Here is a 27,814-nt window from a genome sequence, read left to right on the forward strand (position 1 = left end):
TCTTACTTTCGGACAATCAGGTGATCAGCCTGTATTGTCCTAACTAAATTAGGGATGACAAAGTGATTTTTGTGATATGTCCCCACCGGGATTCGAACCCTACAACAATACCTAATTGTTTTTTCCCGGAGTGTACAGTCATGAGCAATATAATGTACCCACTTTAGGACTCTGTCGCACTAACATATTAGACATTTAGTGAGACTTACAGTTCAATTTGTCAAAAAAGTTAATGTGACATGGTACCAAAGTGTATACATATTAATGCTCGTGACCGTACGTGTCGGTGTAATAGGCAGCAGAATCGTCATAAATTACAATAGGCTGTGGAAAAATGGAAGCCATCAATAACTTGCGGGGTGAGCAGCTATAAGCTTCCCTTGTTCGTGAACTGTCGAAGTATTGAGTGATGTTCGTTGTCAGCTGGTGCTGTATTGACTTCGTTTGACGTGTGTGTTTTGAAACAACATTTCATCACGCCTCTATCCCTTAAGGGGTAGGCAGAGGTGTATATTTTATGGTGTAAGGAATGTTTTCAGTTTTCTACATGGGTTTTTGTTATTTAGTTATATACGACTTAGGTATAACGGCCGCAGTGGTCCAGTGGTTGAGCGTTGGACTCACGATCCGGAGGCCCCGGGTTTAAATCCCGGTGGGGACATATTACAAAAATCACTTTGTGATCCCTAGTTTGGGTAGGACATTACAGGCTGATCACATGATTGTCCGAAAGTAAAATGATCTTTGCTTCGGAATGCACGTTAAGCCGATGGTCCCGGCTACTATTTACCAATGTAAGTAAGTAGTCGTTATACGAGTAATGTCAGGGGCCTTTGGCTGGTCAGTAATAACCCTGACACCAGGGTTGATGGGGTTGGTAATCCACCTCACAACCCACACGATAGAAGAAGGATAAGATATTATTTAATATCGAATATTGAACCGGCGCTTCCGTTTGAGAAGGAAGCCGAAGTACATACATAATACATAAACTCACGCCTATTTCCCACCGGGGTAAGCAGAGACTATAGAATTCCATTTGCTTCGATCCTGACACACTTCTCTCGCTTCCTCCACATTCATCAATCGCTTCATACACGCACGCCGGTTCAGAGTAGATCGTACTGAACCCCGAAGCCGAAGAAAACGTCAGTAAGTTCCACAACTATCATTTTTTAACCCCTTACAGACCACAACTGGTTTCGTAATCCCCCTCTATACAAGATTATATCGGCCCCTGCGGTTTGTGCGCACGCATATTCGCTAATGCGATTTTTATTGACATTTTTTTTTTCATCATACGACGTCTAAATGCGGTTTTTGATGTATGGGTCGTGATATTGGCTTTGTCGCTGTTTTTTGAGCTACTTTTTACCCGACTGCATCAGAAAGGAGGGGTTATTGGAGATGGGTAAAGTTGTGGTCCTGTGGTATATAGGCTTGCTTCTTAAACGGGGAGCGCGCCGGTTCGATCCCCGTCACCGTACTTGCACCAATGAGTTATGAATTTATCTCAAGTACAGTTTTCACTAACACAGTTGACTAGACCATTATAGACGGCGATACGGCTCACCTATATCACGTGAATTATGGCGTTGAAAGCGATTCCCCGAACGGCGATTCCCGCTACGGCGAGAATAAAGCAAAATAGTTGCTACCATAACTGTATTATAACATGAAAACTCGCTCGACGTAGAAAGAAAATAAAGCCACTCGCCGTAAAGAGTTTGGGGAGTCGCTGTCAATGCCATAATTCTGGGGGGTTAAAATGGCCACATCGAAGCAATTCACAACAAAGCAATATTGCTATTTGACATTTGTTTGCATTGCGCACTTAATTTTATATGCGCAAATGTCAAATTGCAATATTGCTTTCTTAGATGAATTGCTTCGATGTGGCCATTTTAACCCCCCTGGTCTAACAGAAAGCTCGGTGAGGTGTGAGTACCTAGTTAATCCTGCGATGGATGTACCCCTGACTACCCCATTGGGATATAGTCGTGAGCTTATGTTGTGTAAACTTGTTTTTTTAATTTTGTATATTCCTGAGCATGTCGACAGTACCTAATAAGGAACTATCCAAGTCACATTTCCTCAAAAAATATACTTATATTCTGTACTAATCCAATAGCAATATTTTTGTTTTCTTTTGTCTCAGCCATTACATTATATTTTTGAATAATTATTTACCCGAGCAATGAGAAAATAGGGAGTTATCACCTAAGAGTTTGACAGCGCCATCTACAGGGTGTTAGTGTTATCGTAACGAATACTGAGGGGGATGATTCAGACCATGATTCTGAGTTAATACCAAGTGGAATTTTCCGTCGCAAAATTCTTGTATATTTTTTTTCCACATTGTTTTAAGTTTACGCGGTTATTATCATAATTAAAACACATAATAACGGGTTCTTACCGCGTTTAAATGGTGATATGAGACTCCCGATATTACGACACTGTTGCAAGTGCCATGATCACGGGATGACTGATGAGATTGGAGTGGAGTAGGTAGATCCATAATTTTCTACGGGCAGTCATCCCGTGATCATGGCACTTGCAACAGTGTCGAAATATCGGGAGTCTCATATCCCCATTTAAACGCGGTAAGAACCCGTTATTATGTGTTTTAATTTTTTTTTTCATTATTTTAAATTCTATACTTTTGGCGGCTACGGGAATTAGCACCAATAATCTTATTTTTTTTAGTTACACCTGTCCTTTTCTTACCCGGCGAAAAGGAAAGGGACGGGTAACTACCAATATTATTTCTTTCTAAATTATTCGTGTGATCTTTATAATTATCGTGATAATAATAATAATCATCTTTCTTATCTCCCTTTGCTGACGTCAAACGGAGACATCTTTTGATTGCCTCATACATATTCATTTGCTGTAGGGTGACCATGCGTTTGGGGTATTACAGGACATTCCTGTAATACTGTATAATATTGTACATACATACATTCATACATGAACTCGCGCTTATTTCCCACGGGGGTAAGCAGAGACAACGGAATTCCGTTTGCTTTGATCCTGACTTCTCTTGCTTCTTCATCAGGTCCGCTTACCTAACGTGAAGATTTGACAGGTCCCGTTTTTTACAGAAGCGACGACCTGTCTGACCTTCCAACCCGAAAACCAGCCCTATACAGGTTAGGTTACATCCGAAACGCATGTTTCAGGAATGTGGGTTTCCTCACGATGTCTTTCTTCATCGCTGAGCACGTGATAATCATTTTCTTCTCTCCACATTCATAATTATGTAAATATTGCATATATTATTAAGTTGTAGAGTTTGCGTTGATGGATGATATTACACACACATACATAAACTCACGCCTATTTCCCACCGGGGTAAGCAGAGACTATGGAATTCCATTTGATATTTTTATTCCGATCTTCTTCTATCGTGTGGGTTTGTGAGGTGAATTAACAACCTCATCAACTTCATTACGTATAATTGAGCCGCCAAAGGCTCCTGACATGGCTCCATGGCTTAACGTGCCTTCCGAAGCACGGATCATCTTACTTTTCGGACAATCAGGTGATCAGGTGATTTTATTGTCTGCAACTTTGCATGTGCAGAGTGTAGCTTGTAAGTTGTCCATAATAAATAAATAAAATAAATAAAAAAAAACAGTTATGTCCCAACTACACTAGGGATCACAAAATGATTTTTGTGATATTTCCCCACCGGGATTCGAACCCGGGACCTCCGGATCGTGAGTCCAACGCTCAACCACTGGACCACAGAGGCCGTTATTCCGATGATATTTTGTTGAATAAATGTCCCCTTCGCACCCTTACCTACTAAAAGACGGCACCCTAATTAAAATCAGCAACTGGAATTGAACACGGCACTTACAATTAACAAACAAGAAATTTAATCACTGCGCCACAGGCTCGGTGGCCGCTCGCATTATTTACTCAAAAGCTTTGTCCGAATAGATCCAATTCCATCCCCCCTAAAGTGTGAATGTCACATTAAGCTGCACGCTTCGCTTGTTAGGGGGTGCGCAGCGTGTAATGAGTCTCACTGTACAGAAATTGATGTGGCGTGAGTAACATGAAGTGATATATTTACATATATTTGTTTGGAATAATGGATTGAAGGGTTCGGTGAAAGATATATACATGGGGGTTAAAAATCTGCGTTGAAGCAATTCATCAAAGAAAGCAATATTGCAATTTGACATTTGCGCATTTAAAAGTAAATGCGCAATGCAAACATGTCTAATAGCAATGTTGCATTCTTAGATGAATTGCTTCGATGCGGCCATTTTAATGTCCCGTCCCCCCATTCTGTATGGAAGAGGAAAAGAGACAGAATAATGATGACGTTTAATACATTCAAACAAATATAGCATCAAGCCTCTATCCCCGAAGGGGTAGGCACAGGTGTATATTATACCCACCCACTTCTCGCCAGCTATGTTCAAGTCCCATGTAATAGGCGAGCCTATTGCCATTAACCGGACACAAATCCTGGAAACCACGTGATGTCAATTATCTATGATCCAAACATGGATTCGAACTCATAAAGTTGATTACAATGGTGTAGCGCCCAAGCCGGGATTAGAACCCGCGACACTACGGTATAAGTCACAGGTTCTCCTAACGTGGCCACGGCGTTTGGATGTTTAGGCTAGTAGCCGGGATCAAAGGCATAACGTGACTTCCGAAGCACGGAATCATCTTTTCGGATAATCCGGTGATTCTGCTATATCCTAGCCAATGAAAGGACAGACTCGTATCTCATTTCCCTAACATGAATCCGCACTCCTCAAAAATATATAATAATGTACAAATGGAAGATAGCTGGTACCTATTGTAAGTGCCAGCAGTGCTTTAAAATTATTAATCTCTAGCATTATCATATACATATAATTGTACCAATTAGTTACCTATAAAGTTGTTTGGAACAATCAGTACATTTTATTATTATTATGAATCAAACCCGGACCTCCAGATCGCGAGCCCCATGCTCTAACCACTAGACCATGGCGGCCGTTATAAATATCACTATACCAAACATAAATGTCAATATTAATATATTCACATACATACAATAAACTCACGCCTATTTCCCATCGGGGTAAGCAGAGACTAATATATTCAGCTGAACAAAGTTATTTGCATGTAGTTTGGAGGAAGCCACTTCAAACAGGCGTAACATCACGCTTCGCTGGTAGGGGGCTGGGCAGGAAGCGTTGTCCGGGTACTGGATGCTCTTGTGAAATGCTTTTGGTAGGGTTCGTGTTTTAGAAATGGATTGGTGATAACAATCGTTGGTCTAACAGAAAGCTCGGTGAGGTGTAGGTGCTTAGTTCATCTTGCGATGGATGTACCTCTGACTACCCCCTTTGGGATATAGTCGTGAGTTTACGTTTTATTATTACAATTGTTTTGTCTTCTTCTATCGTGTGGACTGTGAGGTGGATTACCAACCCCATCAACCCTGGAGTCAGGGTTACTATTGAGCCGCCATAGGCCCCTGACATGACTCATAACGAATACGTACTTACATCAGTAAGTAATAACCGGAACCAACGAGTTAACGTGCCTTACGAAGCACGGATCATCTTACTTATTGGACACTGCGCACTTACTTTTGTATTAGCAAATGTCAAATTGCAATATTGCTTTCTTGGATGAATCGCAAACGACGTGGCCTTTTTAACCTATCTAGTCTTCTTACACCATGCGTAGTATCTTTATTAAATGCTTTGTCGAGTTTCTGTCCCTCACCACACTTGGTATAGCTTCCATTTTTAATAACATTAATTGGGGATTCTCTTAAAATGCATAAATGGTTTTGTCATAATTTTAATTATCATAATCCTTTTTGCATAACGTTTTCTAGCATAATACTTAGTACTTTCCCATAATAACATCTAGGAATACTCGTTTGTTAGGTATAACTTATTTCAGGACTAATATTTGTTGGTATAAATTTGATTCGCATATAAATAGGTATCCATAATTATTTTATAGAATAATAGTGTTTTGTCATAATTTTTACAAGGCATAACAGTAGGTTAGGGTGCGGCGGGGGTGGCCCTTGGGCCACCCCTACGCCGCCTGCATTTTTATCTTACACACGAAAAGTTTACTGAATGATGACCAACAGCATTAACAAGAGTCAAAAAATATAAAATGTCACAATCATGAATCAAATGCAGCCAAGGAAAAAGTAAGTTTCGGAAATGTTCAAAGTTGTGCCAAAACTTTTCTTATTCGGAGTATAGTTTTTATGCTTATAATAATTATGCTTATATACCATTATTGTCATTAATTATTATGCTTATAGTAGTTATGAGTTTCAAAATTATGCTTAAAAAGTTATGACAAATTAATACTATGCTTAACTAATAATAGGACAAGTAACATTATGCCATGGTAAATTATTACATAAAATTTTATGAGTAAAAATAGAGAACCTATTAATTGACCTTATAAACATTAGCACCAAATATCCGTATCTACACAAAAAAAATGCTTTTTTGTCCAAAATCGTTCCGAAAAAAAAAACGATTGAGCTTTTTCAAATACAACCACACAATGGCCATAATAAAGCATGCTACAATTATTACAATTTCCACCTAAAACCGCCAAGCTGCCCCACAATGACAGTGGTAACACGATAGTTGAAAAAACACCGCATCTGTCTCCTCGAGTGGGTATTGTGACGTATTTGAATGGGACCTCTTTATAGGGATGTCAAATGCATTGACATTTTTTTTTGGTTAAATTTACCCCAAGAAGGAGGGCAAAGGAACATAGCCATACAGCCTGGTCAAATGAATTTTTTCTTCATGTGATTTCTTGCCGTATCGATCGCCGTATCGAAAATGCGTGGAAGAGCTACTGGTCGATGAAACACCTAATGAAAGGGAATCTTCCCATTTCATTAAAGCGAAAGCTCATCGACATGTGTATTCTGCCCATCCTAACTTACGCTGCCCAGACCTGGTCATTGACGGAACGTCAAAAGTCCAGGCTCAAGGTCTGCCAAAGAGCGATTGAGCGTAGTGTGTTAGGTGTCAAACGAATTGATCGAGTCCGAAACACAACACTGCGTTCAAAAACGGGAATCGCTGATGTGGGACGGGAAGCCACAAAACTCAAATGGAATTGGGCCGGACATGTTTGTCGCATGCACCCTGAGCGGTGGGCATGGATCGTCACGCATTGGGTGCCTCATGACGGATACAGGCGTCGTGGTAGACCTCGAAAGAGATGGCGTGACGACTTGGACGCTTGCCGGAGGGACTGGCCGGAATACGCACAGGATCGCGAGAAATGGAAAGAGGAAGGGGAGGCCTTTGCCCAGCAGTGGGATCTTGCAGGCTAGATTAGATTAGATTAGTGATTTCTTGAATTTGTTTTCTTTGTCTTCAGTAAATTGTTTTCGAAGGCCGGAGCCATTTCTTTTGTTTAATTTTAATTCATACATCTTCATGATATGGCCAAACGTTGGCAATCAGCAAGTGAGGAGCTCGGTGGTGCAGCGGTAAACGCGCTCGGTCTGCGATTGTTGAAGTTAAGCAACTCTCGCAAAGGCCGGTAATAGGATGGGTGACCACAAAAAAAGGTTTTCATCTTGAGCTCCTCCGTGCTTCGGAAGGCACGTTAAGCCGTTGGTCCCGGCTGCATTAGCAGTCCTTAATAACCACCAATCCATACTGTGCTCGCGTGATGGTGTGATAGGGATATCCATCCAATAAATGTATATTAAAGTTCTTTTTTCGTGTTATCCAAAGTTGCCAGCCCTACCCCATACAGTGTCCCATGTCCCCACAGTCACCGGCGACGTCGTTAGCGGGATAGAGATAATCCTGCGCATCTGCGGGACTAATCGCGACATTATGATATACTCTGGTTACGCTACCGATTTTCATGGGGTTTTTTGTTCACAGCTTATTTAACGATCTGTGTGGATGATAGCTGGGTTATACTTATTTAAAAAAAAATGCGCTCACGGCAGTATTATATCGTCGTGTTATAGATAAAACCACGTAAGTGCCTTTTTGTACGATAGGTTCACCACCGGGTTCGATTCCCGGTGGGGACATATCACAAAATTCAGTTTGTGGTCCCTAGTTTGGTTAGGACATTACAGGCACGTTAAGTAAAATAAAATAAAATTTATAATTTAAATGTCAATCATTAGGTACATTAATTATGATATAATAATAAAATGATTTACAATGTCGTTATCCAAATTACACATCACAAAAAAAAACAATACACAAACTAGAGATATATTATTATTTTTTTAATTTGTATTGAAAATTGCAAAAAAAATAAAATAAAGCGTTCTGTTTAATTAACGTCCTAACAAGTTCCCCTGCCCCTCATCCATCCACAAGTACAATAAAAAAAAAGCTTCTATTTGTTTCAGAACAAAAGTAATAAATCTGACGTTTGAAGTGTTTGCCGAGGGTGACCACAATTTGTCGTGCACTAGTTTAAACTGGGGTGACCACGCGGCGGTAATCCGCGGACAATAATGCGGTATTGTTGTTTGTGGATGAGATCGGGGGGCTGCGGACAGATTAGCGACAGGGTGCATACTGGTGCTGGGTTTTGTGGAATACATATTTGTTACATTTAAACTTTATTATAGGTAATTGGTTGATCAGGATCGAAGGAAACGGAATTACGTATTCTTTGCTCACCTCAATGGGAAATAGGCGTGAAAAACGTGTATGTGTCATTAAAAAATAAAATAGTATTTTATTTACTAGAAAATTATGTCACACACCTCCGATATGCATTTCTCGGGAATGTGGGTTTTCTCATGTTTTCCTTCACCACTGAGCAATTCATGTTTGAATCATTTATGATCCGTCCTTCACTGCTGAGCACGTGATAATAATTTATGATCCAAACATGCATTAAAAAATCATTGCTTTAGGCCTATGCTGGGATTTGAACCTGCGACCTCAAATTGAGAGTAAACCGTTCTACCAACTGGGCTGCCACGGCTCGGTCTGATTTTGATTATTATTGCCAATTACAGGCATATTGTGAATGTTTACACACATAAGATGCATAAATATATAGGCTGCTCCTCATCATATTAATCTATGGTATACAATGGCCCCGATTCCTGCAGACACCTCCTAATTTGACTTTAAGTTATACCTGTCATGTTCTTATTCGCCGAAAAGGAAAGAGACGGATGATTGACAGTCGTAAATTTTAGGAAGAATGAGTAAATTAATGGATAACCCGGGCGAATCAAAAAGTATCTCGCTGGTATGCAAACCGTTTCACGTGTGCTGTCAACTTAATTCTGTCGGGTTATTGGCCGATGTAAAATGTTTAGATGGTTGTTTTGGATTTCTGCTTAAAATTGACGTATGTTCCATAAGTTTTATGCCTGTCGATTACCCGTCCCTTTCCTTTTCGGCGGATAAGAAAATGACAGATATAACTTAAAATAAATTTAGATGGCGTCTGCAGGAATTAGCACCAATAATTCACAAAAAGAAAAGTTAAAATAAATAGGATAATTTAACAAGACGAGACTGTCCATACAATACCAAAACCTTTGCCCACCCTATGCGGTAGCCCGCAGACATGACAGTATCTGTGGTCACCCTACAGGGTGCATATATTACGTCATTATTGTACTTTGCAATATACTGATATACTTAACTTTATTATATTGTATCGTTATTGTCAATCATTCAGAAAAAATATGAATGGTAGAGAAATTGGGTACTGAACTATAGCGGAGTTGTTGAATAAATATAAATTGCATACGATAATTTTGTGCATTTTTGTGTCCATTCAAATGTTGCGGGCGATAGGCTGATTCATTTCTTTAGAAGATATGAACGCATGGGATTAAATGTCTGAGAACTGATATTAGGCAGACAAATTACAAAATTGTATAACAATATTTTACTTAAGTAACAGCCTCCGTGGTCAAGTGGTTAGAGCGTTAGGCTCACGATCTGGAGGTCCGGGTTCGATTCCCGATGGAGACATTGTCGAAATCACTTTGTGAGACTGTCATTTGTTTGGTAAGGACTTTCAGGCTTGAATCACCTGATTGTTCGTAAAAGTAAGATGATTCCGTGCTTCGGAGGTCACGTTAAGCCGTTGGTCCCGGCTATTAGCCGTAAAAACAACGTGGTGGAGTATGCTCCATACCCCCTCCGGTTGTTTGAGGGGAGGCCTGTGCCCAGCAGTGGGACGTATATAGACAGTTTAAGTGTTTATGTATATTTTACTTAAGTATGTTTCTTTTAAAGAACGTCTAGGGCCCTGTGCCGAGGTTTTTCTTGCAGCTTCTTTTCCCCGGCTATACAGGTTGTGAGCTGCAGTAGTGTTAGGCGGATGAGACGTTCGTTATGTAAAATTGACGATTCAAAGTGTAACTATGTTATTGAAGTTGTTGGTGTATCAACTGCGCAAGTTGTCTTTCATCAGTAGTGGCTCTGGACACCCCATTCGGGATTACTGGCGTGTGTTTATGTATGTATGTGGTCAGTGATTGTGCGTGTCAAGTCATTACATATTCAAACTAACTAATAGTGCATTATTGATCGCGGTAACGGCTTTGCGGGGTGTGTAGAGGCAATCTGCGGCTATACAGCTGCTCATAATTAGTTTGTATTGAATCTACATGGCCGCAAATTCAATACTGCCAATATACATGTAGGAAAGTGAGAATACTATAGGATAATGAATGGGAATTTTATTGTTTATGGTATGAAAGAAGGATGGTTAATCAATGGTCGTGAATGACAAGGATATTGATATTTTTAATATTAAATTTCCTGCCTTCATTCGTTTTCTTGTTAGAAACATAATGCTCACCTGAAGATTTGGCCGTAGTTCCGGCCTTTGTTGCAGAGCTAAGTATATTTTATTGTAATATCTTTTAATTTGCGTCGTGTTTTCTCACCGTAGTATTATATAACTTGCATACGTTTAGTCGGGTTACAGTCTGAACCTCAAAAAGTGTATTATTTCATAAGATTTATGTCTGTAACATGTTACGTGTGTTTATTAAATAAATAAATGGGACGTAAGGCAGTTTTTTTAAAAAGTAAGAGAAGGGAGTCGATGGTGGAATGATTTGTGTAAAATATAGGGAGTAAAGACATTTAAAATATCCCGTGTTATTTCTATATCCCACATACATACATCTCATAGTCATTAATGGGTTGAGCAGAGACACAAGTCGTAACATAGGTGGCCTTAATGCTATAAAGCAGCAATCTACAATACAATACTAACTGTATAGTGTAATGTACCCAAACGCAACTTATAGGAATACCGAAACGCAAGTGGTACAGACGGTTATTTTGACAGTTGTCATTGAATAACAAAGATATCAGAAATCAGAATCATTTATTCAACGTAATTATCACGGATAAACTTGTTGAAGGTCAATACTATATAAAAAAGTTATAACCTTTGTTGTTTTAAGTAGGTTTACGCCATTATTATCATAATTAAAACACATAATAACGGGTTCTTACCGCGTTTAAATCAGGGAAATATCAGAAGTCTCATATCCCTGATTTAAACGCGGTAAGAACCCGTTATTATTTGTTTTAATTATAAAAAGGTTAAAATAAAATGCGCGCGAAAACACTTCAGACGCCTCTAAAAAGACTAACATTTCTTTTAAGATATAGCGGGAGGAAGGCTATTACACGTTGTGACATTGTTCTTGTGACCCTGTTCACCCCCTTAGAGCTTACGGGCGTGTGTTTATGTATCACATGAATCTATCCACCCTGTAACGTCAGTAGCTATAGTTACAGAATACAGATAATGAAGTAGGTAGGTATATAAATTAATTTAGCGCAGTGTGGCGAGATGTCCCCCAGCTAATTAAGTTTTGAATATTATTTGAATAATTTGCGGCAAATTAGCTCCCCATCCCGACATACTGATCATTATGATACCGACATACACGCCCAGAGGCTACCGGGGTAGGCAGGAACACTTATCACCAATATAGTAGGCTCTTTGTAGGGTTTTCACTAACACAATTGTCTCGACCATTACCTATAGACGGCGATATTCAAATTCAAAAATATCGCCTATCGAATCGTAAATTTTTACATAACGAACGTCTCATCCGCCTAAAACTACTGCAGCTTCTCACAACCTGTATAGCCGGGGAGAAGAAGCTGCAAGAAAAACCTCGGCACAGGGCCCTAGACGTTCTTTAAAAAAAATAAACATAAAATATTTTTTATACAATTGAGTAATTTAGCTGCCTAATATCAGTTCTCAGACAGTTAATCCCATGCATTCATATCTTATAAATAATCACTAACTTTATAATAACCTTTTTTGTAAAGTTTCTGTTTAACTACTGTCTTAAGATACGGCTCACCTCACGTTGGTCTAACAGAAAGCTCGGTGAGGTGTGGGTACTTAGTTCATCTTGCGATGGATGCACCTCTGCCTACCCCAATTGATCCTCTTGTCTGTTTCACAGTCCACATACAGTCATGAGCAATATAATATACCCACTTTAGGACTCTGTCGCACTAACGTATTTGACATTTAGTGAGACTTACAGTTCGATTTGTCAAAAAAGTTAATGTGACATGGTACCAAAGTGTATACATATTAATGCTCGTGGCCGTACATTAGACAACCCATTCCCGAATCCTACCTTCAAAGTGGGCACACTACTAGTCACGGTAGGGTGGCCACACGACAAAGGGGGCGCCGGACCGGGACAATAGACCCCCTCCCTCCTCGGAGAGTAGCCCCTCTCGTCTTAGTAACAACCTAGTGGCTTGACCATAACGGGTTGTGATTGCTTAGGTTGAGGTGTCTGTGATTTCACTCAGTAGTAACGCGAGGTTTTCTTCTTTAGGGTGGAATTAATATAATCTCAGTTTGGCGGCGAGGGTGTGCTCCGGCAAAGGATGTTTTCGTGTGGTACCGAACCGAGCATAGTACCCCTCTAGCCACAAGTTGGAAGTGTGACTAGGGATCCACGATCTGACAGTGTTGTGTTGGAAGTTGTATATATGCGTCTTGCTGTGTAAACTTCGATACCGCGTTTCACGACCGCTTGAAGACTGCATTGTTGAATGTGGCGCCATCTGTTGCATGTGAGCAGAACTAGGTGGCCAACTAGTTGGGTCCGCCACATCAGCTTCGAGACTGCCCTCAAGATCATGTCAATGTGACAGTTCTTATATAAAAACGGACTTGAGCATGGTCTTGAGGGCAGTCTCAGCTGAGATTAGTTTATTAATACCACCCTTAGAACTAAAAAAAATAGTTCTCAAGAACTCGTTAGATGGCGCTTATCAACTACGTTACTGGGCCGTTGACAAGATGCCAATGATAGAAACGGCCTCCGTGGTCCAGCGGTTGAGCGTTGGGCTCACGATCCGGAGGCCCTGGGTTCGGATCCCGGTGGCGACATATCACAAAAATCACTTTGTGATCCCTAGTTTGTTTAGGACATTACAGGCTGATCACCTGATTGTCCGATAGTAAGATACGCCCGGCTTTTTCAGACAATCAGGTAATTCAAGCCTAAAAAGTCCTTACCAAACAAAGGGCAGTCTCACAAAGTGATTCTATAATTTGTCTTTAAAAACTCTATTTTGTAATGAGTTGATAGGCAAAGTTTGTGCTTCTACTACAAATCACGCTAGCGTTCCCTCGGGGGCGGACAGTGTAACCGAGACATTAGACTACAGTATAGTTTCACATGTCCCTCCCGGCCCATTACGCGGTCCCTCCGGCCCTCTCGTCCTCTCACGTAGTATATGAACTATCCTTAGAAATACGGCGTATTTCATATGGAACGTCGCTTGAATATGTTAGCATGTAACTGGACTAGGTTTCTGAGAAACATTAGCTCACGCCCGACTATATCCCAATTGGGGTAGTCAGAGGAACGTAAGTCAGATGAACTAAGTACCCACACCTCACCGAGCTTTCTGTTAGACCTGTACTACAGACGTAAGGCCGGTTTAAAACCATTTAAACCAATACGTTTAAAACCGAAATCAAATTAAAAATAAAAAAAAATGAATTAATTTAAAAAAAAAATATTTTATTTTTATAAAATAAATAAATAAAATTAAAATAATTAATAATAAAAAAATATTTAAAATTAATGTAATGTATGTACATATTTTTAATATTGTAAATGTATATGTGTGTCGTAGATTTCACCTAAATATTTTTTTTTTATTATAATTAAAGCACATAATAACGGGTTCTTACCACATTTAAATGGGGATTTTTTTATCATTTATTATTTTATTATTATTATTAAATCAACCATTTATTTTGGTTTAAAACTGCTGCTCTTGATTACTATATTTTTCTTAATTATAACTACATCTTCTTGATTTTACCGCGATAGGGATATAACGGAGTACTTACCTATAAACTATCTAAAGAATTTAAAACAATCCAATAAAAAACCAGTGCATTCTATTGTATCATTTATTTCAATTGCAAGTGCAATAAACACCCCATACCGTCACGTGATAAAAAATGCAATAAAACACAATACAATACAATAAAGAACCGCAACCACTTACCATTATCAGTCCCTTCGCGGCCATTTTGAAACTAGACACAAATTATATTTGCTAGGTGCGTGTCGGGAATATTATGAGGGTTCCGTATTCTTGTTACAATAAAAATGTAAGTTCAAAAACTAAAACCCGACTACAGAAAAAGTATAATCATTATCCCGTTTTTCACAGCGTTTTTTACCTAACCTGAAGATTTGATAGGTCCGGTTTTTTACAGAAGCGACTGTCTATCTGCTTTTCCAACCCGCGAATGGAAAACCAGCCCAATACGGGTTAGGTCACGTACCTCCGAAATGCATTTCTCGGGAATGTGGGTTTCGTCATGTTTTCCTTCACCGCTGAGCAGGTGATAATCATTTATAATCCTAACATGAATTCGAAAACAAATTCGACAATAATTGGTTTAGGCCTGTGCTGGATTCGAACCTGCGACCTCAAAGTGAGAGGCAAGCGTTCTACCAACTGGGATACCGCGGCTCGCCGCTATGGAAAAGTATGAAACAAGAAAATATTTCTCTGAAATAATTCCGGTGAGTGTTGTGTAGGAGATATCGAAAAGCCGTGGTGTGCGAAAGTAAGACCAGAGGGTTAAAATGGCCACATCGAAGCAATTCATCCGAGAAAGCAAAATTGCTATTTGACAATTGTTTGCATTCCGCACTTAATTTTATATGCGCAAATGTCAAATTGCAATATTGTTTTCTTAAAGGAATTGCTTTGATGTGGGCATTTTAACCTCCCTGAGTACAAGAAAGAACAATTGGAAAAAAAATCAGCCAGTGTCGTTACTATTCATGAGTTTTAACAACGGAAACATTCCCAGTTTGGGAATATTCCCATGGTATGGAGAGGTATGGAGAGTCCGAGACCTTCCAATATCTCCTAGAGTCCATATTTTTTTTTTATATAGAAATAAATAAAAAATATATAAAAATAAAAAAATTTATATAAAAAAAAAATATTGACAAAGGAATCGAAATATCCAATACGTCTCAAAGGGGTTTCTCGTTTAACCCACGGAACCCTACCGGCCCCTCATAACATATTCATGCCCAGGCCCCTCTGATTGCTAATAGAGCACCCTGTATAGTCTCTAATAAAATCTGCGCACCCTGTAACGAGCAGCGGACGTTGTAAAAGGATATTGGAGTCTTTGAAGATATGAATATTTTGTAAGTCTAATATTTTGTGGTTTATTCTGAGAGGGTGCATAGATTTAGTTTGAGTTACATCGTTTGGAAATTGTGGGTTTTATTAAGTAGATATGGTAGGTTATTTTATACATCAAATTTTTCCTGTACCCAAAGCGCAAAGGTTGTCTGGAAGAAGTTGCTGCTTTAGCAATAAAGTCGCCTGTTGTGCCTGTCTTAATTATTGCTTGTTTCTGTATTATGTGTGGTGTGCTCAACAAAGTATATTATTTAGTACGAGTAAGAAATACTGAACTATACCTAGATGAATGTGGAAGAAGCAAGAATGTGTGTCAGGATCGAAGCAAACGGATACCCATAGTCTCTGCTTACCCCGGTGGGAAATAGGCGTGAGTTTATGTATGTGTACGTTCATCATCATCATCAGCCCATTAACGTCCCCACTGCTGGGGCACGGGCCTTCCCTATGGATGTATAGGGAGATCGGGCCTTAAACCACCACGCGGGCCCAGTGCGGATTGGTGGTTATTAACGACTGCTAATGCAGCCGGGACCAACGGCTTAACGTGCCTTCTGAAGCACGGAGGAGCTCGAGATGAAAACTTTTTTTTTGTGGTTACCCATCCTATGACCGGCCTTTGCGAAAGTTGCTTAACTTTAACAATCACAGACCGAGCGCGTTAACCGCTGCGCCACCGAGCTCCTCGTGTGTCCTCATGTGTACGTTATCATCACTAATTTAAGAGCCACGCTCTTGTCGGTGTAGCATTCTCCATGCTAGTTTTTTAAGGAGAAATAGGGCAGTGGTTTCCCTCTCGCCTTCCGCCCCGCAGTACTCTGTCTGACGCGAGTGGGATGGCGCCCAGAGTAGTCTATTACAAAGCTGTACTAGGACTCCTGTCCTCCGCCTGTGAATAGTACTGACATGCCCCTGTGTTATTAATAATTCTCAAGTTTAGCTCGCGACTTTAATCCCAATTGGGCTAGACAGAGGTACATCCCACGATGAACTATTAACATGTCCATAATACTAACAAGACAGGACCGCTAAAGTGATTGCCTGCGCACCCTCCAAGGGCGGGCGTCAATAATTGTATTAAAGGGGATGGATCGTGTTTCAAATGGTGGTAGATACTATTTGTTATTATTATGATAGCCGGTAGTGATTCTTCTTTTTTTTTGACGTGAGTTAATGTAGATTTGCCGCAGATGGCATTAACTACTTGGCCGGACAAATGGGGAGCGCTGAAGGCTCTCACCCGGTAGTGACTCAAAACGTGAGTAGTTACTATTAGGGAGTGGATTTTTTTTGCCGTCTTCTCTATTTCCGAATGCATATAACCCGGGTGCTGTCAAGGCCAGAGTTCTTCTATCGTGTGGGTTGTGAGGTGGAATACCAACTTCATCACCCCTGGTGTCAGGGTTACCTTTGAGCCGCCAGAGGCCCCTGACATGGCTCATGGTAACGACTACTTATTTACATCAGTAAGTAGTAACCGGGACCAACGGCTTAACGTGCTTACTTTGCGTACTTTCGGACAATCAGGTGATCAGCCTGTAATGTTCTATGCAAAGTAGGGATCACAAAGTGATTTTTGTGATGTGTCCCCACCGGGATTCGAACCCGGGACCTCCGGATCCACGCTCTTGTCGGTGTATGGTACATCCCTAAAATAGAGTATATATCCCTAATAGAGAGAATTGTTAATTACGTTAGGTCCATTCCAATAACTATGATAATAATAATTTGTAAAATAATTGTCACTCGACCCTCTCGGAGGGCTGTTATTGAGAGGGTTTTCCCTCTCAATTGGAAAAGTTGGAGTTAAACTTAGATTGGTTAATTTAATATTGTGACGTGTCTTCGCGCAGTTGTTGTGTCCCTGGTTTGAATCCCGGGTCGGGCTTTAAACATCTGAATGAGTTTGAATTCATGATTGGATTTTAGATACCTTAATTAATATAGCCTATACATTGTTTTAGGTTTACGCGGTTATTATCATAATTAAAACACATAATAACGGGTTCTTACCGCGTTTAAATCAGGGATATGAGACTCCCGATATTTCGACACTGTTGCAAGTGCCATGATCACGGGATGACTGATGAGATTGGAGTGGAGTAGGTAGACCCGTGGCACTTGCAACAGTGTCGAAATATCGGGAATCTCATAATTATCCCTGATTTAAACGTGGTAAGAACCCGTTATTATGTGTTTTAATTAATATAGCCTGTCCTATCACAATTCAGCTATTCCTCTTTAGTAATACTGCGAGTCAGACATATTGCAAACGGGTGGAGGTTTGGTGACGAGCCTTTATAAACGCCTGCAAGCTCATTTTCTTACGCTTTTTCATACCAACCATTCTATTAGGCGAAACTCTGCCTGATTAAAAATTCATTAATTGCACTTATCACCGTTTTAATTTGTTATCCCTTGCTTCATTATCGAGCTAAGTTGTAATGCGTCTGCTTACCCCTTTGGGGATATTGGCGTGATGCTACGTATTGTTATGTAAAGCTGAACTATTTTCAATTTCTCATTATTGTCATCTGGTGGCCTAGAGGCTTGCTGGAGGCTTTCTGCGTAGAGTTAAGCCCGAAAATCGGCTCAAGTTGAAAGCTTTCCCTTGTTCGCTCGAGCCGTCTGTAGCTTCATAGTGACACTCGATAGAGGGAGTGTGCGTTTGTGGGGTGGGCAGAGATGGGATGTTAGAATTGATGAATTGGTAAAACAATTCTACTAAGATAGGACCGAATACAAAGTAAAGGGCGAGTTTAGCTTCTCATCTTTAAATCAAGTCAAACAAAATGTACTTTATTGCACAGAACTAAATTTCAACAATCAGACATAACACATATATCATACATATCTTCCCAGGCACGTCGTATAAACATGTATCACCATGTATCACTCTATGTGTCACCACGTATCACGCCGTGCGTCATCTTGCGTCGCACTATGGACTCACTATGTATCACCACGTATCACACCATAGAGTCACCATATATCACTTTATGTATCCCCACGTATCACACCATAGTCACCATATATCACTTTATCTGTCACCACGTATTATGCCGTGCGTCACCTTGTGTCGCACTATGGACTCACTATGTATCCCCACGTATCACTCTATGTGTGACCACGTATCACACCATAGAGTCACCATATATCACTTTATGTATCCCCACGTATCACACCATAGTCACCATATATCACTTTATCTGTCACCACGTATTATGCCGTGCGTCACCTTGTGTCGCACTATGGACTCACTATGTATCACTCGGTGTCACCCCGTGCGTCACCTTGTGTCGCACTATGGCGTCACCATGTATCATTCTATGTGTCATCACGTATCACACCATAAACCGACAAGAGGGACAATGTCCTTTTTAACAAGTCTATTTTGTCACCATAAGCTTCATCACATTCATCTTAGGACTTTGTATCAAAAGTGGCTGCAGGTTGTCAACCCTATTAACGAACATTTCCAATAACACAGTTGTCTCGGCCATTATAGACGGCGATACGGCTCACCTATCACGTTGGTCTAATAGAAAGCTCGGTGAGGTGTGGGTACTTAGTTCATCTTGCGATGGATGTACCTCTGCCTACCCCCGTGGTCCACTGGTTGAGCGTCGGGCTCACGATCCGGAGGTCCCGGGGTTGAATCATGCTGCTTATTTTCCTGGGGATGTCGTAAAAACCGACAGATGTATTGTATCCTTTCTAACATGAGGGGCGATGTGCTGATGTCCCCATAAGGTTCATCATCTCCATCTTAGGGCTTTGTATCTACAGTGGCTTAGTGGCTTATGTTGAGTTGTCGTAAATTTATGTTTAATTAAAGTAATTTATAATTATTATTTTTATTTTCAGGTAAGGATCGAGTGAAAGAGGTTTAAAAGAAGTAACATTATTGTAAGTGATAAAATAGAAAATTTGTACTAATCACTACATAGTATAAAACAAAGTCGCTTTTTCTGTCCCTATATCCCTATGTACGCTTAAATCTTTTAAACTACGCAACGGATTTTGATGCGGTTTTTTAAAAAAAGATAGAGTGATTCAAGAGGAAGGTTTATATGTATAATAACATACATTAAATAGTGGAGAAATACTGTTATTTTTGAGGTAAATAATTCATTTTTTTCCTCAGCATTGCACCCGAGCGAAGTCGGGGCGGGTCGCCAGTATTGTATATGCGAAAGTAACTCTGTCTGTCGTGACCTTATGTTATATGTTTTCAAAGAACATTGCGACTCGTTTTATATAATAATGTACCATATTTCTTTATCTAACTTCCATTTTGGTAACATTACGGCGTCTCCCCTTTCCCGACATCCATCATCGTATCCTGCGCAAATTCCCCAAATAATATAAATTATCGTTTCTCCTCGTTGGCAACACCGTCTGGTTGTAATAACAACATACTCGGCGACTCTCACAAGTTATAATTAGTGGATCATGTCGTAACGGCGGGCGGCCATATTGCTTTTTTTTTCTTTTTTTCCCGCCTGTTTCGCCATGTTGCACTCATTTCCGGATTTTACTTTTTTTAACTGTGTTCAAAAGAGAACGACTTTCCATGTCCCTCTGTATGTATTTTTTTTTAAACTATTTTATATAATGTTCACCTATTCTCTGCCATTTAGGTAGTTTCCTAAGCCAAAGATAAATTATGAAATTCTGATTACTAAAAATTACTAAAAGTTTCCAACTAGTCAAATCAGTTACTTTTTACTAAACGTCAAAACGCAAAATTACTACGGAGTTTGTATGAAAAAGTACACTGTGACGTCATAGAAAAAAACGTGATAAAATGTCGGATTTATTATTACGTTTTTCTTGATTAAAATTCATAAATAAGTTTAATAGAAAAAGGAAAATGTTTTTTTTTTCACCTTTAGATCTGTCTTTATTTAAGTATTAATCGTAATTTCATAATTTATCTTGAACCTGGTACACGACCCAATTGATACCTAGAAATATGTAAAAAAAAAACAGAATCGGAATTCGTCGAAACATTTACAAACTTTTTGCAGTTGGTAAGTTAATTGCATTTTCGAAAAATTTACATTTCATCCAAATCGATTTAGTATTTTTGGAATCGAAGCGTAAGCTGACGAATATAATACCAAAGAGGTAGTCAGGTACAATTGCAAGATGAACTAAGTACCCACACTTCACCAGCTTTCCTGTAATACATTTTATAATATACGATAATATTATTACATTATACTCGTATGTTGCTTTTTATAGTATATTATTTATTATTTTTTTTTTATTTTATATTTTTTTTTTTTATTTTATTAGTCGGGATTTATACAAACCGCGCCATAGTTTTATCTGTGAAACCGCGGCATAAACTCTCATAGGTTATAATTAGTGGATCATGTTCATAACATACGGCAGCCATCTTGTTTTTTGCAACTTTTTCCCGCCAAGAGGCGAGTTAGTAGTTGTTTCTTTTTTTTTAATTTCGTGCCAAAACTGATAAAAGAATCGTGAATACAATGAATGCGGTGTTTGTTGAGCCAAATGAGATTTTAGTAATAAAATCCGTTTAGCTTTAAATGGATTTATCTACTTTTAATAAAGTTATTTCAGGTGTTAATATAACATTATTTGAGTGTTTTCAAATAAAAAATATACATTGCTTTTATCGTTCATCCCCGATGTAGACCCCGCCGCACAGTGGGCAGGATTTTGAAAAAAGGACCTTAGAGATTTTGAAGTTTTTACCGATGCCATTCGGTAAAGATTATCAACAGAATCAACATTACTACTGAAGCTTTTTTGATTAAACAAAAACTCAGAAAGTTATAACGAAAAATGTGTTTTTTTACTATGGAGCGCCACCTATGTTTCGCTGGTTCTCCAAGTAGGGCACAGATCCCGTCTTGTAACGACTTATACTCTATTTTGTGCGTGTTTTGCCATGACTTGGATAAAAAAATCAAATCGAGACAGTTGCCCGATTTTTTAAAATGAAGGTTTGAACATTGGTACTTTTTTCCTTATTTTCTGATAGTTTTATGTAATTACGGGTATTGGGGTTAGCAATTGTCAAAAAATCGAAGCAATTCACCTAAGAAAGCAATATTGCTGTTTGACATTTGTTTGCATTGCGCATTTATTTTTATACGCGCAAATGTCAAATTGCAATATTGCTTTCTTAGATGAGTTGCTTCGATACGGCCTTTTATATATCTTTCACCGAACCCTTCAATCCATTATTCCAAAGAAATATATGTAAATATATGGTTTCCATCTAAGGAAACCTTTCCAATGTCTTCATCGTCCAATTGTCCCCAATTTAACATAAGGATTCGAGAAACCGTATGATAAAGTAAGTAGTATACGAGATGATTGCAGCGCACGCGGAGTATGATAATTGACAATGTCAAAAAAATTAAATAAAAAATAAATACTTACAATAAAAATACAATGTATATAGGATTGAGATGTCGCCTTAAGTCAATACCATATTAATAATCGAATAGAAGAGAGAAGAATGTCAGAATCGAAGCAAATGGAATTTTATAGTCTCTGCTTACCCCGGTGGGTATGTATATACATACATATGTAGTGTTAGTGACATCGTAACGAATACTGAGGGGGATGATTCAGACCATGATTCTGAGTTGATATCAAGTGGAATTTTCCGTCGCAAAATTAATATATTTTTTTTTGAAGTTCCATACTTTTGCGACGGAAAATTCCACTTGATATCAACTCAGAATCATGGTCTGAATCATCCCTCGAAAGTTTTCGTTACGATGTCAATTACACCCTGTATATCTTAAACAGCCTCCGTGGTCTAGTGATTAGAGCGTTAGGCTCACGATCTGGAGGTCTGTGTTCGATTCCCAATTTGGACATTGCCTAAATCTCTGTGAAGCTGTCCTTTGTTTGGTCAGGACAACAGTGTCTTTTTTTTGTAATAAGATTCTTAAGACTCCAGTTCTTTAGATTCTTAAACTCTTCTCGTAAGTTAACAAACACTTATTAGCACTGAAGAGATAGAACTTTGGACTATTGAAACGCGAGTACCACTAACACCCTGCCAGCTACCACACAGCACTGGGTGTCACCCGTTTTTGGGTGACACCTGAGAAAAAAACTTAATCGCTTATTCTCTTCTCTCATGTGGGTTGTGAGGTGGACTACCAACCTTATCAACCCTGGTGTCAGGGTTACTATTGAGCCGACAAAGGCCCCTGACATGGCTCATGTAACGACTACGTACTTATTTTAATTATAAAAATAAGTCAAGTTATATAAAAACTTACATCGCGGTGTCGCGGGATCGATTCCCGGCTCGTGGATCTAGACTACAGGGTGTCACCCAGTCACCCGTCCTAGCTACGCCCCAGTCAATGTAATTACTTGCAAAAAACTCTGCGAGCTTCAAAGTTGAACTGCGGAAGGCTCTGTTTACTGAGAGAACTACAGAGAGGAAGAATTAATATCCGCTCTTTGTGTTCTGGCTAGATGTAGGATATACTAGCAGTGATGTAGCTTGGCACTGTTAGGTTATAATGGGAGACTGCACAAGGCGGCGTTCCAAAACTAAAATATTCAAAAACGTTTTTTGACAAACATTTTGACAACACTACAAAACAAAAAAATTGCAATTACACTTAAAACAAATATTAAATACATCATTATAATTCCAAGATACAGGCTTAAGCTTAGTTTGGGACTCAGGGTTTAACAATTAATTTGTGCAATCATGTGTAAACCCAAATTGTAAACCTAAATTGTACAAATCAATTTTATAAATAAATCTATTTATTATTTATTTATTATAATTAGATAAGTAGTACAACAGGCGGCCTTATAAAAAAAACAAAACATATATTATATTAAAATAAAATATTTATATAGAATGAACCCAATCTTGGTTTGGTTTTAATTTTCTTAATTATTTTTTTGCTTTTTATTTGTCAAACTACTATGTGATAATTACCTATTCTTTCATTGCGCGGGTACATAATTAAATTACTTAGGTATTCAAAAATATATTTTACTTAGCTTATAAGCAAATCAAATATACTTTTATAAAATATGTAGCAACAGTATTCTTATAAGGATGTCAAAGAGTTGGCCTTTGATAGACAAGAATGGAGAATGCTACACCACCGACACGAAGGTGCTCTTAAATGAATGATGATGATATTTTTATGCGGAGAAAATAGAATAACTCATCATCATCCCCCTAGTATTATCCCGTTTTTCACAGGGTCCGCTTACCTATCCTGAAGATTTGACAGGTCCGGTTTTTTACAGAAGCGACTGCTTGTCTGACTTTCCACCCTGCGAAGGGAAAACCAGCCCACAGGTTCAGTCACATACCACCGAAACTGCATTTCTGGGGAATGTGGGTTTCCTCACGATGTTTTCCTTCACCGCTGAGCACGTGATAATCATTTATGATTCAAACATGAATTCGAAAACAAAATCGATTCGAACCTGCGACCTCAAAGTAAGAGGCAAGCGTTCTACCAACTGGGCTACCACGGCTCTCAGAAAATCGAATACCAATTGTTATGTAATGAAATGATAAATGTGGAACCTGCCGAACTGGTTGTATATCCACAGTGCATGTGTGGAGTGTATACAACAGGAATGTAACGGATCGTATCCGGATGCCCTGCAACTTTCTGTTCTGAAGACTTCGCCACGCTGTATATGTACGATATTATATATTTGTACTAGTGATGTGCCGGATCGTTAAAAATGTATATCCGCGGATACGGATCTGAATACGGATATTTAGTGTAAAGATCCGCGGATACGGATCTTAATTTTCTTATTCTATATTATTCGATTGGTGTCGGCGCTCGCGACCTTGAAACGGTAGTTGACGTCTTCGCTCGCCGCAACGTCAGGCAGGACACGTTTTAACTTGCATTGTGCGGGTAGTACTTTTGTTTTGGTTGTGGTAAAACAATCTGAATGGAATTTTATAGTTTTTTATTTAATAATTCTACTTAATCACCTGAAAAAGATCCGCGGATACGGATACGGATACGGATATTCGGAACATCACTAATTTGTACACTTCCTCCATGGTTTAGTGGTTAGAGCGACGGGTTCTCGATCTGGAGGTGTAAATGAGATCCATCTTTTTGTCTGATCAAATGTTAAACTCATTATATTATTTTCTAGAAGGAAAAAAAAAAGATTAAGAAAAAGAAGAAAATTAGGATTAGGATTAAGGGTCAATACGATCTACTCTGAACCGGCGTGCGTGTATGAAGCGATTGATGAATGTGGAGGAAGCAAGAGAAGTGTGTCAGGATCGAAGCAAAGGGAATTCTATAGTCTCTGTTTACCCCGGTGGGAAATAGGCGTGAGTTTATGTATGTATGTATCTATTATTTTCTAGAAGAGGTTATATAAAACTAGATAGATTCTGAATGTGAAAATAATTTTCTTCAAATCTTGTTTCTCTATTTCAGGTGAGATTTAGTTATTAAGTAGTTTTTATTTTTTATTTAGTTTTTAAATTAGTACTCGTACACGACCCAATTATTACGTTGAGTAAATGATTCTGATTCAATCAGAGCATGTGCAGAGCATACTCCACCACGCTGCTCCACCGCTGGTCCTTTCAACGTACTTACATAATAAATTAGAACTTTAAAAGCGCGAGGAGGTCGGTGGCGCAGCGGTAAACGCGCTCGGTCTGCGATTGTTAAAATTAAGCAACTTTCGCGAAGGCCGGTCATAGGATGGGTGGCCACAAAAAAAAAGTTTTCATCTCGAGCTCCTCCGTGCTTCAGAAGGCACGTTAAGCCGTTGGTCCCGGCTGCATTAGCAGTCGTTAATAACCATCAATCCGCACTGGGCCCGCGTGATGGTTTAAGGCCCGATCTCCCTATCCATCCATAGGGAAGCCCGTGCCCCAGCAGTGGGGACGTTAATGGGCTAGTGATGGTGATTAAAAGCGCTACTTACAAGAAGTAGCAAGTTGTTATATAAAAACATCCCTTTGTCTTGGTAAAGAGCGATTACAGACAAAAACTTGGCAATATTCAGAGCAGACAACTTCGGACAACTTCGGGGAACTTCGGCTAAGTTCGGCAAAGTTCGGCCAACTTCGGAAGTATTCGGAAATGTAGCGAGAGTTTGCAATTTGGAATAGTTTGGAGTACCTACTTACGGGATGTTTTTAATTTACAGTTTGGGAACCTCTGGTCTGGAGGATCCTCATTATGATATTTGATTGGACCTAAATTAATGCGAAATATTTAATGTTTGGTTTGCGAAAGGCCAAGAGGTTTAGAGGGACGGAGGGTTGATTGGAAATGTAATTTAATCATATAAAGATAAAAATCTCAATGAAAATTGATTAAATAACTTGTAATGTAACCTACATTGATTTAAAAGATCTGTTGCTGTTGCTTTTTCTTGTCATTTCTTCTTCTCAGCCATCTTCATCTAATGGTGTGGGTTGTGAGGTGGAATACCAACCTCATCAACCCTGGCGTCAGGGTTATTATTGAGCCGCCAAAGGCCCCTGACATGGCTCACTTAACGATTACAGTGAGTAGTAACTGGGACCAACGGCTTAATTTGCCTTCCGAAGCACGGATCATCTTACTTTTGAACAATCAGGTGATCAGCCAAAGTGATTTTTGTGATATGTCCCCACCGGGATTCGAACCCGGGGCCTCTGGATCGTGAGTCCAACGCTCAACCACTGGACCACGGAGGCCGTTTCCTCAGCCATAACACCTTGCAAAATGTCGTAGATTCAAAAATGTTAAAACTTTCAAAGTTTGTCTATGATAATTACGTTGGATAAATGATTCTGATTTCTAAGCGTCTCTGCCTACCCCCAACAGGAAATAGCCGTGAGCTTATGTATGTCTCTATTCAGGGTGCTCGTATAGGTATGATTAAAGATATTCCCTTCACGTCGCCAATAACTAGCCCTTTACCGACTATTCCGCCCGACTAGTCACTTTGTCCCGTCTAGTCTGTCCCGCTGTCCCGACTAACTAGATTCCCAGGATTGTTAGTCATCTGCATCGTCGACACGACCTCTAGACCCCTTATAACAGACTAACGGGTTCTGTCGACACATCTGACCAATAGATCAGATATAAGATGTTGCCCGACCTTCGACCAATGGCGATCGCTTACATGGTCACACCCAGGACACTCCATACAAATGTCTCAAACACTTCAGGACCCCGATACCGACCCCGCCGGCGTGGTCGACGATTTCCCTCAATCAGCGCTTATCGCTATCGACCCACTAGGGTCGATTAATTCTTTCAAATATTCTTCCTCTCAGACGACGCCTTGAGCCGAGATTCGCGCCCAACTGGGCGCCTTTACTGTTATCTTAAACGTTGTACCGGGTGAGAGCCTTCAGCGCTCTTTATTTGTCCGGCCAAGTAGTTAATGCCATCTGCGGCAAATCTACAATAAGTCAAGTCAAAAATATATATAAAAAAAAATAACGCGTAAGTGCGAGCAAGACAGATAGTCCTAATAGATTTTACATTTAAAGATGTTGGTGTCTAACCGGTGGTATGGCCGATGGATACCTATCTGGTATGCTTTGAAGTGATGCGATTTGTGTCTACATAGCAGTGTGGGGATTGAGAGCAATCGGTACGTGCGATTAGGGTGGGAGGGTGAGGGGTGAGGTGTGTTCCAATCTGTTAAGACGTAGAATAAGATTCCAGCAGGATTCTGGGCATTCTTCAATAAGTACTCATCATCATCATCAATTTAAGAGCTACGCTCACTCAAAGAACACTTAATTATTTAGTTAGTAATATTGAAGAATAAAGGATTTTGTTTTCTTTAAAAAAATATTTTAATTAACCACACTATCACAAACAAGCAGTATTCATCGTTTTCCACCATCCTAACTTTACCTTTTTTATGAACTAGACGAGATCCCGGAAATTTTGGGATGTCGCGGGATTGATATTTCGAATCCCGCGGGATCTCGAATCGGGATTTTATTCCCTAATTTTTACCATACGAATAAGACAACGTTATAAATAATGTTTTTTTTTCTGGTATTTAAGTATAGAATTCTAATTATATTTTTTCAACGCGTTGGT

At 39.4% G+C, this 27,814-nt stretch overlaps 1 protein-coding gene and 1 non-coding gene across 6 annotated transcripts in view; one reads left to right on the forward strand and one right to left on the reverse strand.

Annotated features, from left to right (window-relative positions):
• The window catches only part of LOC126379202 (fasciclin-3), a 209,217-nt gene that overhangs the window by 157,627 nt on the left and 23,776 nt on the right, over positions 1 to 27,814 (forward strand). The window lies entirely within an intron of this gene.
• Positions 26,374 to 26,445, reverse strand: Trnav-cac (transfer RNA valine (anticodon CAC)). Its single transcript has one exon. It is a non-coding gene; the product is annotated as a tRNA-Val (tRNA).

The sequence above is a fragment of the Pectinophora gossypiella genome, chromosome 28, assembly GCF_024362695.1.
Source record: "Pectinophora gossypiella chromosome 28, ilPecGoss1.1, whole genome shotgun sequence".
NCBI classification, from domain to species: Eukaryota; Metazoa; Arthropoda; class Insecta; order Lepidoptera; family Gelechiidae; genus Pectinophora; species Pectinophora gossypiella.